Below are 15,488 nucleotides of genomic sequence, written 5' to 3' on the forward strand. Positions count from 1 at the left end.
GAGGATCTCGATCGGATGGTGAAGGATGCAACCCTGATTGCAAAGCGTCTTCGCAGAAATGCTCAAGACGATAAGGTCAGGCTCTTTGATGAGTTATGCGATTCCCAAGGCATTCCTTGCATTTCTATGGATCTTGAAGCATTTTCTGATGATGAACCTGAACCTGCTGCCAAAGAATCAATTCCTATCATTAATGAATTGTCTCCTACTGGCAAGGATACCGAAACCGACGAGGATCGTGAAGATGATTCCCGCGAGGATACCGAAACCGAAGAGGATCATAAAGATGATTCCCGCGAGGATGCATGACCTTTTTGAACTTCGCTATTGTTGTAACCTTAGCTTTAACTTTGGTTGAACGCTCCCAATCTTGGGGGGAAGACAATATTTTTAATGTAGTTGCCTCTTTCTTTCGTGCCTTTGCGTTTGCCTATATCTCGTGCCTTTGCTTTCGTACCAAGTATATACTTTGGAAAACCGAGTCTTGTGAGGATAATGCTTAATAAGAACATAAAATATAAAAGTATATACTTGCCTCTTGTTCTTATTGAGCATTAGATAATCAAGACAATGTTGCGCAAGCCAAATTTCATGCTTAGTCATTTTTATTTATTGTTTCAACTTCCTTGTTGGTTCCGAGAAAATTTGTGTTTTTTTTGTGACTCTACGAGGTCTTATTGCGCCTCCTAGTTAAGGTATTATTGTGCCTCATCCTTTCTGAAGAATCTTAACTCGACGAAGTATCAGGCGCTTATTACACTTGCGAGTAATAATCCATCTACCTTGTCTTAACATTTATTTTTATTTTCTCCGCGACAATGCGACATGCCTAGCTATTCCCTTGAACATTAGCCCCATGACATTGCCGTCCTTTTTGGTCACACAGCTCCCTAATCTGGAAGGCGCCATACCTTTATATTCCCCCTGATTGCCCCTTCAAGGAGGTTAACCCTAACATGCATGTTGGTCTCCTCCCATCCAGTTATTACGACAGTCAGTTGTTTTCGTGGCTTCTTATCACCTTCGCCGATATGGCTTGGGGTTACGAAGCCACACCCTAAGTGAGGTTTATTTGGGATCGAGTGCATCGTAGCCAAGACTTTCCATACGTACATGGCATCTAACGCTCCAGACGTCTCAGGCACCCGCAGCTCAACCGAATACGTCGGCGCCTTGGTCATATTTATGCACCCCTTACTGAAGGCCATCATAAAAAGGGACCCTCGCGGATTGGTCTTATTATTGCCCCTAGCTTATCTATCTGAGAGTTGTTCACGACATGCGTTAGGTCTTTCCTCTTGCACTCTCATGCGAACTAGAGTGCATGTCGTGGATTCTCAGTCTTCCTACGCGAAGGTTTTAAGTTTCCCTAGAAACTGTTTATTTCATGAATCTTATTTTCCTCCTAATGTGAGGTCTTACTTTGCTCTTGTGAAATTCAAATTCATGATATTTATCAAAATTCACAAAAATTTCATTGCTATCCTTTTGAAATTTGATACATTATCAATTGATAGATTGAATTAAGCATATTCATCTGGCTTTTATCACTCTTCCTTGATTATCAGTGTTCTTCTTCCATGCAAATGTGCTCAGACTGACATCTTTTCAATTCCTTCATCTTTACTTCGTTTCTGACCTTAAATAACGTCGTGAATAGAGGTTGCCTAGTTTACAACGCATAGATGAATGAGCGCACTAAATCTTCCTCTGAAATCCTTCCTTTTAGTTCTCTGCAGATCGCGTCCCATCTTGCCACTAGACTTCGCATATTTTCATTTTCTCTTTGCCTTAACGAGAATAGTGCTGCTATTTCTGGTTTACATGGTTCTCTTCTTCCACATTTGTTCATTAATTCGGGTTGCATCCTAGTTGCCTTTTCTATTATTTGGGTATTATTTCCTCTCCTGACGGCCACCATCGATTGCTGCATTAGATTCATGCAATTCGACACTTCCATCAGCCTCTTGTTCCAACGCCCTTTTACGTTTACAAGTGTTTATCTTTGCTCCTCCTCACGTGGTTCGCTTTTCTTTAACGCTAGGGGTTGGTGCCTCGCCTCTTTCAGCCGTTTTCCCTTTATTTGCTTTTCCACTATGTTTTTCCTCATCTTGACCCCCCCTTTTCTGGAGTCGTCTCGCGTTCCTTCTCACCATCACTCGTCATGTTTACCTCCTCGTCTGAGTCCTTCTGTGTTGTGTCCAACTCTTCACATGTCCCAATTGTTAACACCATCAGTTGTTACGCTCTCCTTTCTTAGCATGCCTTCTTCCTTTGCTCGGTTTTCCTTCTTTGCTTATCCTCATAGTTATCGACTTCCTTCTTGACGCAATCTTGCGCGTCCAGGAGATCTCCTCTTATCTCGGCAATCACACTTGGCATGGGAAATCGTATCGCCTGATGATATGTAGATGCAATCCCTTTTATCCTGTGTATCCATGGTCTCCCTATGAGAGCATTGTAAGGTGAGTCTTTGTCTATCACGCAGACTGTGACTTTCGTTTCCAGCTCGCCAGCAAAAAATTTACAACTAGATCTCTTTTCGTCTTGGATGCTACTCCATTAAACTCATATATGTTGTATGTTGATGGTACGAGATCCGAGTCCTTGTACCCCATGGTTCTAAAGGTATGATAAAATAGTATATCGACCGAGCTTCCCGTATCTACCAAGATTATGTCAATTTCCGAGATTTTCTTCTTTTCGGTTTGATCTTCTTCCCATTTCGAGTACTTCCCAAAATTCAGTGTTACAACCAAGGGGTTTGTGTGAGAATTTCCTCCTTCTAGTGCATCCTTTGCAGAGAATGTTATTTCTCTTTTCTTCCATTCCTCTAATGGTTCTCTTGTTGTAACGCTGAATATTTTGTTTCCTTCAAAGTCCCTCTTATGTACCCTTTTAAGTATGTTGTCATGGAAATTTTGGATGCTCTTCGCTGCATGTATTATCGTATTACAGTTCGGCTTTTGTGCTCCCTGATCTATTTCAATTCGGTATATCTGCTGATTGTCACGAAGTGGTGGTGGTGGAGGTGGTACATAGCCTTCCAGAAAATGCACGAGTTTTCCCTGCTCTATCAGACGAAATATGATTCGCCGAATGTTTCGACATTCCCTTGTGTGGTGTCCATGAAAAGGATGATATTTGTAGAACTCATGACTCCTAGTTCCTGTGGGTGGATCTATTTATAGATTGGGGGGTGGTGGGATCTCTTCTGTTAATACTATTACCTCTCATATCTTTTCCACAGTCGTGTTAAGCCTAGGGAGCTTCAAATCCTCGAAATCTGGCGCATTTGGTCTCCGCTGTCCAAATCTAGGCCCTTGATTATTCCTTTGTTGATACCCTGCATTGTAACTTCGTGGATCATAATTCCTTCGTCTTGACTCCTCATACCTTTGTTGATCGATCCATTTTTGATCGCCGCTAGATACAGCAACAAGCTTCGCTGGGACTGGAGTTGAAGGCTTTCTCTTTTCATGTTTCGAATCATTCTACACGACATGCACTGTCCTTGGTAATATCCTTGAGTTTCCTTCTTTCGCTGGCATCGGTGCTACTTCGCTAACTTGGACATAGGAAGATGCGAGATTAGTCCGGATTCTTTCGCTGGCATCGGTATCGATTTTCATGAAACCTTTGCACATGTCGCAAAATTAGTAACTGTAAGAGTTTTACTTTCTTTGGCTGCAATTCGCGGATGGCACTTACATCAACTTGATGTAAATAATGATTTTCTTCAAGGAGATTTGAAAGAAGAAGTATGCATGAAACTTCCATCCGGATTTGAAAGTTCAGATGGCACGCAAGTATGTCTCTTAAATAAATCTATATATGGTTTAAAACAAGCATCTCGACAATGGTTTGCTACATTTTCATCTGCACTTATTAGTGAAGGTTTTCAACAATATAAATCAGATTATTCACTCTTTACCTATAATCGCGGATCTACGTATATATATGTTTTAGTATATATATAAGATACTATCATTACAGGTAATGATGAAAACTCCATATCAAAATTCAAAGTGTCTCTAGAAAAGAGTTTTTTGCTTAAAAATTTGGGACGCTTACAGTACTTTCTAGGGATTGAAGTTTCCTGTTCAGATCAAGGTATATTTCGTTGTTAAAGAAAATACATTATTGATCTTTTAAAAGACATAGATCTAACCTCATCCAAAGTAGTTTCTGTTAGAGCATTGCTCGGTCGAACTCGCATGTGTTGCTATCTCAAGCATATTTTTCAATGTTAGTGATGAAAACTATAAGTCTTGATTTATATTCTACTATAGCTAAGTCTCGGACTAGGATAGAAAGTGTAGTTGAGCTCAAGGACTTCATGGAGATTCATCATACAAGAAAAAGAACTACTCAAGTAACCGGTGGAACTTCTCGATAAAAAGTTATGTGAAGACTTGAAGTTATCTGTCATTCAAAAGTCCATCTACTCTATCTCCTACTTCTTGAGACAAAGAGTCGTATGATATATATAGACTTAGATTATACACATTTGGTATTTCGAGCCGAGTATACCTCGCCTATCTATATCTCTAAATATGTGTTGGTAAGCGTTTCGCTTCGACCATGTTTATCTTTACCTAGTAACGAAAGTCATGATATGTTTCAATCACTTTAAAAATTTCTTTGACGAGAAATGGTGTAACAACTACATAACGTTCTCTAAGAATGTTTCGATGGTTGGAATGAGAGTTTATGTTACATAAACAATGATGGACATAAGTATTGTTGTGGAAACACATATGTGCATAAGTCCTATCCATTGAACCAAAAGTTTTCGAACTTTGTTGATCAAGAGAAACCGGAAGAATGGCTTGTTGCCAAGTCCGCGAACTTAGTCCGCGAACTGTCGAACTTCTCATCCCGATAAATTCTCCCGGAGTTGACAAACTCCTTGCGTCCGCGAACTCAGTCCGCGAACCGGCGGAAAGTCTTTGCAGAGATTTTTTGCTGGAGTTTGTAAACTCTGCCCGGTTGCTTAAGTCCGCGAACCTAGTGTAAGAACTTAAGAAGGTTATATATCTGAAGATGATTTCTGAACTTAAACTTATAAAGACTAAGGAATGTAATTTTCAAACCGTGGCTATAAATTTCATGAACCCATTCGAGTGAATCAAATCATATTTACTTCAATTGTATCTTGTGTAGTACATAATATTTCCTTACAATTGACCAACTCTCTAACTAGTTCAATTGATTCATTTGAACTAGTTATGGTGAAGAAGAATATGGTTGGTATGAAATGCTCATATGGACAACCTTTTGGTTAATTATTGTTGAACCAACAATGTACACGTTTGGGTACGGTTAACAAACCTAGAAGCGTGCATTTCATTTGTGTATAACAAGCTAAGTTTTCGATCTAACGGTTGAGAAATATTAGCTTGAATCTAAATTAGGTTTTCATCTAACGGTGGATATTATTTTCTTTGTGACCAAGGCGAAACCCTGATTTGAAAGACTATATAAGGGGACATCTAGCAACTCTACAAAACTAATCCCCACACCTCATGTGTGATACTAGTTTGCGTGCTAGAGTCGTGTCTCCTTTAACCTTTGGTTTTCTTCTTCTAAAACCAGGTTAACGACTTAAAGACTTCATTGGGATTGTGAAGCCAGACCGATACTACTTTTATCGTACTTGTGTGATCTGATCTTGCATATTGATGGGTTTTCAAAGTTGTTGTAGTAAAAAGGTTCGTTGAGACTTGTGAAGGAAGATTTTTTAGACTTAATTTGTATAAATAAAAAAAATATAACAAACTCGAGTAAAAAGTGTTGTAAGAATTATGGAGAGACTGGGGCTAGGATTCCGCTATTTACCAATTCCAAAGTGATACTAATTATAATCATGCAATTTCAAACTTTCAAATTGAATCTCAACTATTGCAAAAATAGATTTTTAGAAACAACAAATGTTAATCCAAAGCATGAGACATCAAAACCCTAGGCTAAGCATGTTCCATCAAAAGAAAATACAATTGTTTAACAAAAACCATAAAATCTATTTTCAATCTAGGCAAATAATCATAAATACAAAATTTCACAAATTAAATAATTAAGAATTACCACTTTTTCATTGGAAAGATAGCATCCTCCGTAGCCCCAAGGATTGGGTTTATCTCATCATGATGTTGGAAACAGGCTCGAAAGTTGATTTCATTGCTCAAATTAGGTGTACAAATGATGAAATGGAGAAAATGATGAAAATCGGGTGTTTGCAACGTTTATAATTGTTGCAAAACACTATTACAAAGAACGATAAAAGAGAACTGTTGTTGTTGTATCTCTGCGACCCTCACGTGGCTGTCGTTGTCACTGTTGATAAACGACTGTCTTCGTGAGTCTGTTCTTCGTGTTCTTCAGTTCTGTAGCAGCAGAAATGGTATTCTCTGCAACTCGATTTTTCGGCTCTGTGATGCTCTGTAACTCTCCCAAACTCTCTATCTCCCTCCCTACTGACCCCCAACGACTTATATAGCCTCACTGCACCCAAATCTCACATCATAACTGCATATAATTCTCTCTTCAATACTCTGCTATCACGGGATATTTTTTTCCTTTTAAAACCCGTTCACGCGTCTGCAGGTGATTCTTCGTATCTGATGTTGGTTATACACACTAAAAAACGCTACTGAATGTCATTGTTTGGTTCAAACACTCTCAAGACACACGCACAGCAAAGAATTTCACGGGAAATGGTGAGATATTCTCATGCACACTGTCCATAATTAACCCGATAAATATAGCCCAACTTAATCCAAGAAAAATCCCATACCACGCCTGTTAATGTCTGTCACGTCTTCCTCTGAAGAACCAGCCATTGAGTCTCACTAAAACTCCTCCAAATGATGAACTAAAAATCTTCCAAGGAAGAACCAAACTTTCCCGCCATTTTTCTGTTTGAAGGAAGAAGAAAGGTCATCCCGTATCCAACGTCTTGGGTGCCAAATAACCAGTGGGTGCTATAGACAAATGGGCTACACATAGCCGTGGGTGCTCCTTAGCAAAAGTGGGGATCCGTATAGCAAATGTCCTCCAGGGGTACTCCGAGCAACTTTTTGAGCCGAATTTTCCAACAATATTTATTTCCAAAAAAAATACCTACAAACACACAAAACACCATAATAAGTACGAAATCGAGTACTAACAATAGGGAACATTAAGGACAAATTAGACACAAAATGCGTCTATCAATACCCCTAAACTTATTATTTGCTAGTCCTCGAACAAATCTAATCTAGAAAATAAAAATGACTACACTTAGCACGTGCAGCAAGCCGTTAAACCACTAGGTGGCCCTAGTGGCGGAGTGTTGTCTCCGGAGGGTTTATCAGAGGTTTACCCACAAAACCATTACTCCAGACCCTAACTATCTACGCAGAACCTTGGAAGGCACTAAAGAATCTCCTTGGTTGGGATACTCTCATTGACTACAGGAGGAAGTACCCTGATGCGAAATTCCAATTGATGTACACGATTTTGCACTCAGCATACTAAAATTCATATATAAGTGACAGAGCTCTACTCAGATAGTTTATGTACATCATAACCGGAGTCAACCAATCATATGGAAAGATTAAGAAGATGGGTAAGAGATGGTTAAAAGTGAACGGTGTTTCCCATATCTGTCTGAAGGCCTCTTCCAAGGTGAACCTATCCTAATGGACTGAGATACCGGTCTGACTAATATCAACACAACTGGCATATACAAGGGGACCAGTGGTCGATAAACCTAACTCTAGGTCAACACAACTGGCATATACAAGGGCACCAGTGGTCGACTTTATTGAATTTATTCTAGTTGGTCTAATGGTCTGGTTTCATTTTTTTTCATTCATTTTTTTTTATTATTATTATTTTATTTATTTTTTTGGTATCTCAATCACTCTAGTCCACCCTAGCAAAGGTAACAACTTGAATCGTGTGCCCCACCAAATCACTTAAAAAAATAAAAACAGAAGGATTAAGATTCAACGAGATGTGGCAAAACTACCATGTTTGTCTCTTAATTATAACACCTGAGCTCTGTGCTTTTATGAATAGACTCTTTAGATGTTTCCATCTAATCAGATTGGTTCCTCAACTCCTACAACCAAGATGTTCCCATCCACTTAGATTGGTTAGTGCCAACCTTAATAAGCATAAATTTCTAGGCTCTGGAGTTTATTTATTGCAACTAAAAGATAAAAAGTTTCTTCCCCACCCCCAAACTCAAATCTAACATTGTCCTCAATGTTTCTAATGAAAGAGCAACACCAAAAAGTAAAATAACATGAGGAATCAGTAAAGAGAGAAGTCGGAAAGATAGTACCTGGGTGAAGAGAGAAATCAAAAACTAATATACAACATACAATCGCCTCGATGGGCAATCAAGGGTAAACAGGGTCCTCCATAGGGACCTCCTCAATATCACATGTAGGAAAGGGCTCTAAAAAGGGTTTCAATCTCTGACCGTTAACCTTCGAAGAACTACTACCATCCTGTGTCTCGATTTCAACAGCTCCATGAGGAAAGACAGTGCGACCAATAAAAGGACCCGTCCACCGAGAAGGTAACTTCCCAGGGAAAAGATGCAAGCGGCTGTCATACAGAAGAACTTTTTGACCTGGAGAAAACGACCTTCTTAAGATATTTCTATCATTCACAAGTTTCATTTTGTTCTTATACTCCTTAGCATTATCGTAAGCATCTCTACGAATCTCTTCCAACTCATTGAGCTGGAGTTTCCTATGGGTTCCTGCCTTGTCGAGTGAAAAATTTAGCTGTTTAACAGCCCAATAAGCTCTATGTTCTAACTCAACAGGTAAGTGACATGCCTTGCCATAAACAAGCCGATAAGGCGACATTCTAATGGGGGTCTTAAATGCAGTACGGTAAGCCCATAAGGCATCAGTAAGCCTAGACGACCAGTCTTTCCGATTAGGATTAACTGTTTTCTCTAATATACGTTTTATATCCCTATTGGAAACTTCTACCTGACCACTAGTCTGTGGATGATACGGGGTAGCTACCTTATGTGTAATACCATATTTCTTCATCAAAAGCCTAAAAGGTCCAATAAAAGAGTGCGACCCTCCATCACTAATTATAGCTCGCGGTGTACCAAGCCGTGTAAGTATATTATTTTTCAAGAACTCAATCACAACCCTATGGTCATTGGTTTTACACGCAGCCGCCTCATTCCACTTAGTGACATAGTCTACAGCGACAAGGATGTATAAGTTACCAAAAGAATTAGGAAACGGACCCATAAAGTCAATACCCCACACATCAAAGACCTCAACAACTAAAATAGGGTTCAAGGGAATCATGTTCCTACGGGATATGGTTCCTAATTTCTGGCAACGTTCACAAGTCACACAGTAACTGTGGGAGTCTTTAAACAACGAAGACCAATAGAATCCACACTGCAATATCTTAGAAGAAGTTTTCTTAGCACTAAAGTGACCCCCACAAGCATGATCATGACAAAAGGAAATAATACAGGACTGGTCACTCTCAGGTATACATCTCCTAATAATCTGGTCTGGACAATAATTAAACAAATAAGGATCATCCCAAAACAAGTGCTTAACCTCAGCTAAAAACCTAGAACGATCTTGTTTACCCCAATGTTAGGGCATTCGACCAGTAACAAGATAGTTCACTATATTCGCATACCAAGGTAATTGGGTAACAAAGAACAATTGTTCATCAGGAAAGCTATCCATTATAGGAAGGGAATCATCAGGGGAACTAACAACTAGCCTAGACAAGTGGTCTGCTACAACATTTTCGGCACCCTTTTTTTCTCTAATGTCTGGAGAAAACTCTTGCAACAAAAGGATCCACCAAATAAATCTAGGTTTTGTATCCTTCTTAGACAAAAGATATTTCAAAGCAGCATGATCAGTATATATGATGATCTTAGAACCTAAGAGATAGGGTCTAAACTTGTCTAAGGCAAACACAATGGCTAATAGTTCCTTCTCAGTAGTGGTATAGTTCAACTGCACATCATTCATAGTTTTGCTAGCATAGTAAATCACATGAAGTAATTTGTTTTCTTGCTGACCTAGCACAACACCAATAGCATAATCTGAAGCATCACACATGATCTCAAAGGGTAGGTTCCAGTTGGGTGCCTGTACTATGGAGGCGGTAGTGAGTAAATTCTTAAGCTTCTCAAAAGCCTCTAAACAAGCATCATCAAAGACAAACTTAACATCTTTTGCAAGCAAATTGCAAAGAGATCTAGAAATTAGGCTAAAATCCTTAATGAATCGACGATAAAAACCTGCATGCCCTAAGAATGACCTAATATCTCTTATAGTTTTTGGGACCTGTAAAGTCTTAATAAGGTCAACTTTGGCTTTATCTACCTCTATACCCTTAGAAGATACGATATGCCCTAAAACAATTCCTCAACGAACCATGAAGTGACATTTCTCCCAATTAAGTACTAAATTCTTTTCCTTACACCTAGTCAACACTAGTGACAAATGATGCAACCACTCATCGAAAGACGAACAAAACACTGAAAAATCATCCATAAAGACCTCTAAGAACCGTTCTACCATGTCAGAAAATATGCTCATCATGCAACGCTGAAAAGTCGCAGCGAAATTACAAATCCCGAAAGGCATGCGTCTATACGCAAAGGTACCAAAGGGACAGGTAAAAGTGGTTTTCTCCTGGTCTTCTGGGGCAATAACGATCTGATTATATCCAGAGTAGCCATCTAAAAAGCAGTAGTGACTATGTCCAGCTAATCTCTCTAGCATCTGGTCGATGAAGGGAAGGGGAAAGTGGTCCTTCCTAGTGACCTTGTTCAATTTCCTATACTCAATACAAACACGCCAACCGGTGGTCACTCGGGTCGGGATTAACTCATTGTTATCATTCTGGACTACAGTAATACCGGATTTCTTGGGAACAACCTGAACGGGGCTGACCCACTTACTGTCTGAAATGGGATAGATAATGCCTGCATCTAACAACTTGAGGACCTCGTTTCGAACTATCTCTTTCATATTAGGGTTTAATCGACCTCCCTAGAAGGTTTGGTATCACTCTCTAAATAGATCTGATGCATACAAACAGTGGGACTTATACCCTTAATGTCAGCTATGGTCCACCCTAAAGCTTCCTTGTTGTTTTGAAGGACGGTTACTAGCCTACTTTCCTGGTCACTATCCAAGACGGAAGAAATAATCACAGGTAAAGTCTCAGACGGGCCTAAAAACCTATATTTCAGGGAATCTGGCAATGGTTTTAGGTCCAACTTAGGAGGCTCTTCTAACGAAGGAACTAGGGTAGACTTAGAAACTGGTAGTGGTTCGACTTTAGGTTTCCATCCATTACTAGTATCTAACAAAGGGGTTGAATCTAACAAAGCATTCACCTCATTAATCACATTATCATCATCAAAATCAATCCCAAAGTGAGCTAGGCATTTCTCTAATGGATCTTCTAACAAAGTGTTTGGTAATGACTCCTCGACTAATGTTCCTATCATGTTCACCTCTTCTATGTTCGAGTCATCTAGTTCAGAGGGTAGCTTACTAATATTAAAAATGTTCAGCTCAATAGTCATATTACCAAAAGACAATTTCATAATACCATTTCGACAGTTAATGATCGCATTGGATGTAGCTAAAAACGGGCGACCTAAAATTACCGGTATCTGGTTCTCTGGGTCAGGGACAGGTTGGGTATCTAGGATAACAAAATCCACTGGATAAATAAACTTGTCAACCTCTATGAGAACATCCTCGATCACACCACGAGGAATTTTAACGGACCTATCAGCTAACTGAAGTGTCATCTGGGTAGGTTTCATCTCACCAAGTCCTAGCTTAAGGTACACATGATATGGTAGTAAGTTCACACTCTCCTAAGTCAAGCAACGCTTTCTCAACACGGTATTTACCTATTGTGCAAGAAATGGTAGGGGACCCTGGGTCTTTATACTTAGGAGTAGTATTCTGAATAATAGAACTCACCTGACTAGCTAGAAAGGCTTTCTTCTGGACATTAAGCTTTCGCTTTCGCGTACACATATCCTTGAGAAACTTGGCATAAGAGGGAATCTGCTTAATTGCATCTAGTAGTGGAAGGTTGATAGTTACCTGCTTAAAAACCTCCAATATATCATTAAAATTGGACTCCCTCTTAGTTGGAACTAGCAGCTGTGGGAATGGGGCTCTAGGGACAAAGCCGGGCTCAATATGACCCTCATTGGTCTCTTTAGAGACTCTATCAGTCTCCTCAGTTTCTGGTTCAGAAGGGTGAACTACAACATGTTCACTATCAGGCATGGAAACCTTGTTGTCTATCACTCTACCACTCCTAAGGGTTTTAATAGCATTCACATGATCAGATGGTCTTTCACCTATTTCATTAATTCCTCTAGGGTTGGGTTGAGTCTGACTAGGAAACTTACCTCTTTCTCTTAAAGACTCATTTATCTGACTAACCTGGGTTTTCAACTCGGAAATAGCCTGAGAGTTAGCCTGACCTATTCTCTTATTTTCTTCTAAACCTTGAGCAACAGATTGCTGAAACTGCACAGTGTTACGAGTTAACAAAGCAAGAGACTCTTCTAAACTCATAATCTTCTTATCCGAAGGGTTCTGAAACTGTGCCGGAGCTGAAGGATTCTTAGTATAGCCAAAACCTGGGGGAACCTGAGCATTACTAGACTGACCTTGATTCTGGCCCTTGGACCAAGAAAGGTTTGGATGGTTTCTCCAGGGTTATAGGTTTCTGAATATGGGTCAAACTTCTGTCGGTTATCAAACCTAGTGTTGTTATAAAGAGCATTGGCTTGCTCTTCAACAACATGGCCTTCCCAAAAAGGCTCATTTCTTCCACTACTACCACTAGAATGACCTAATTCTAAGGCTTCTAACCTTTTGGCTATAGCTGCTATTTTGGCATCTGACTCATGAGATCCTTCTACCCTATTAACATTTCCTCTACTTAGAAGAATTTTTTCTGGGGTTCCCTACTATTTTCCCATTGTTGGGTCTTATCGGCGATTTCATTCAAAAATGTCATCGCTTCATCAACAGTTTTATTCTCAAACCCACCTGTGCATAAGGACTCAACCATGGTTGTTGTTGAATAATCTAAACCCTCGTAGAGGATCTGAACTAACCTAACCTTCTCCAAACCATGATGAGGACATTGAGATATCAAGTCATTGAACCTTTCTAAGTACCTATATAAAGATTCTCCCTCTTGTTGGGCAAAAGTACATATTTGTGTCCTAATAGACGATGTTTTATGCCTTGGGAAAAACTTATGTATAAAGGCAGAAGTAAGTTGGTTATAGGTTTCAATTGATTCAGAGTCCAAACTATACAGCCAAGATTTGGCTTTATCTTTTAAGGAAAAGGGGAATAACCTAAGCTTCAACGCATCATCACTTAGGTTTTTAATTTTCAGAGTACTACAAACTTCCTCAAATTCCCTAACATAAAAATAGGGGTTCTCATTCTCCTTCCCTAAAAACATCGGGAGCATCTGTAAAGTCCCAGGTTTCAGTTCATAATTTGCCTCGGTTTCAGCTAACTTGATACAAGACGGACGAGGGGTCCTAGTTGTGTTTAGCAATGATTTCAAAGTTATCATTTCTGGTACTACCAAAGGACTAGGAGTACTAGGGGTACTTTCCTCACGAAGAGACAAATTCTCAAAACTCAAGTTTCCAAAAACGAGGCTCTCAAAAGAAGAGTCTTCGAGCTCCCCGCCTTCACAAGAAGAATTACTAGGTTTGTCACTAATCAAACGAACTAGAGTGTTTCTTTTCCAAGCCCGTTTAAAAACTTCGGGCATACACTAGAAAAAAAAAATCAAAAAGAAAAGTCCTAAAAAGGAAGGGATGTTCTATGCAAACACAAACAAGGCTGCCTCCACCACAACAAACCTACTGATTTCGGGCAAACAAAATGCATGATGGCTCCACTTAGATTGTTTCTAGACCAGCTTCTAATCCTTCGAACGGGAATTCATTACAATTTAAGAAAATCCCCCTGGAATCAATCCGAGTGAAATTAAGTTGAATAGAGGCGAGGGAAGCTCGGTGGAGCTTTGATACCCAAGGCCTCACTGGTATTACAAGGCGGCGCAGTCACGCATTCAACTTACAGAAACCGTCAAGAACTTCGAAGTATGCTTAAAAGAGTAACCAATATTTTTTGAATGACTTTCCTGTTAAGCTCGTTACCCTATCGGTCTCGTTCTAGTCAAAATTTTAGGCTTAGGTTCACGTTAGGTGTCGTTTTCCTAAGGCGGGCAAGAAGAGAACGGTGATAAAATCTGAACCTTTATCTTGTATGGCCAGTCCTTGCAAATTAAAGCAGCAGTTTTCAAGTCCTCAACATATATGCATACGAAGGAAGACTGTAACTCGCTGACAGGGGATTCGCGAGTGTTTCGACAAACTTACCTCCCTTACCAGACGGGGGATGAACCTTTGTAGTCGACTCGGGTCACGACCCCTATGTCATGTACGAACCCGAGGGGCCGAGGTGATATCGTAATCACCGTCCTTCTCTGCAAACAGTTTATATTTAAACTACCCTTCCGTAGGGTTTAAAAATAATGTCCCAAAATTTAAAGTCCAAAGTCCAAAAATATAAAGTGCAAAAGAAAAAGAAAGTCTAAAAAAAAAAAATCTACAAAAATAAAAATGTCTCTTTTTTTTTCTCTCTTTTTTTTTATATAAAAAAAAAATCTTCTTCTTTCGGTCCTTTCGCCTTTCCTTTTACTCCAGTCTTTAAGTATTCACCAAAAGTTTTGGCAAAATTTTCTTTCGCTCCAAATTCCAAAATCTGAAAGAAAAAGACAAAAACCCAAAAACGTAAATAATAACAAATAAAAATAAAAACCTAAAAAAAAATCTAAAAACTCTATCCTTAAGACAAGTCCGCGTCGGCGGCGCCAAAAATTTGATGTAATTTCAAAGTTGTTGTAATAAAAAGGTTCGTTGAGACTTGTAAAGGAAAATTTTTTTAGACTTAATTTTTATAAATAAAAAAATATAACAAACTCGAATAAAAAATATTGTGGGAATTATGGAGAGACTGGGCTAGGATTCCGCTATTTACCAATTCCAAAGTGATACAAATTACAATCATGCAATTTCACACGTTCAAATTGATTCTCAACTATTGCAAAAGTAGATTTTTAGAAACAACAATTGTTAATCCAAAGCATGAGACATCAGAATTCTAGGCTAAGCATGTTCCATCAAAAGAAAATACAATTGTTTAACAAAAACCATAAAATCTATTTTCAATCTAGGCAAATAATCATAAATAAAAATTGCACAAATTAAATAAGTAAGAATTACCACTTTTTCATTGGAAAGATAGCATCCTCCGTAGCCCCAAGGATTGAGTTTATCTCATCATGATGTTGGAAACAGGCTCAAAAATTGATTTCATTGCTCAAAGTAGGTGTAGAAATGATGAAATGGA

The sequence above is a fragment of the Papaver somniferum genome, unplaced genomic scaffold (assembly GCF_003573695.1).
Source record: "Papaver somniferum cultivar HN1 unplaced genomic scaffold, ASM357369v1 unplaced-scaffold_31, whole genome shotgun sequence".
In the NCBI taxonomy this organism is placed as follows: domain Eukaryota; kingdom Viridiplantae; phylum Streptophyta; class Magnoliopsida; order Ranunculales; family Papaveraceae; genus Papaver; species Papaver somniferum.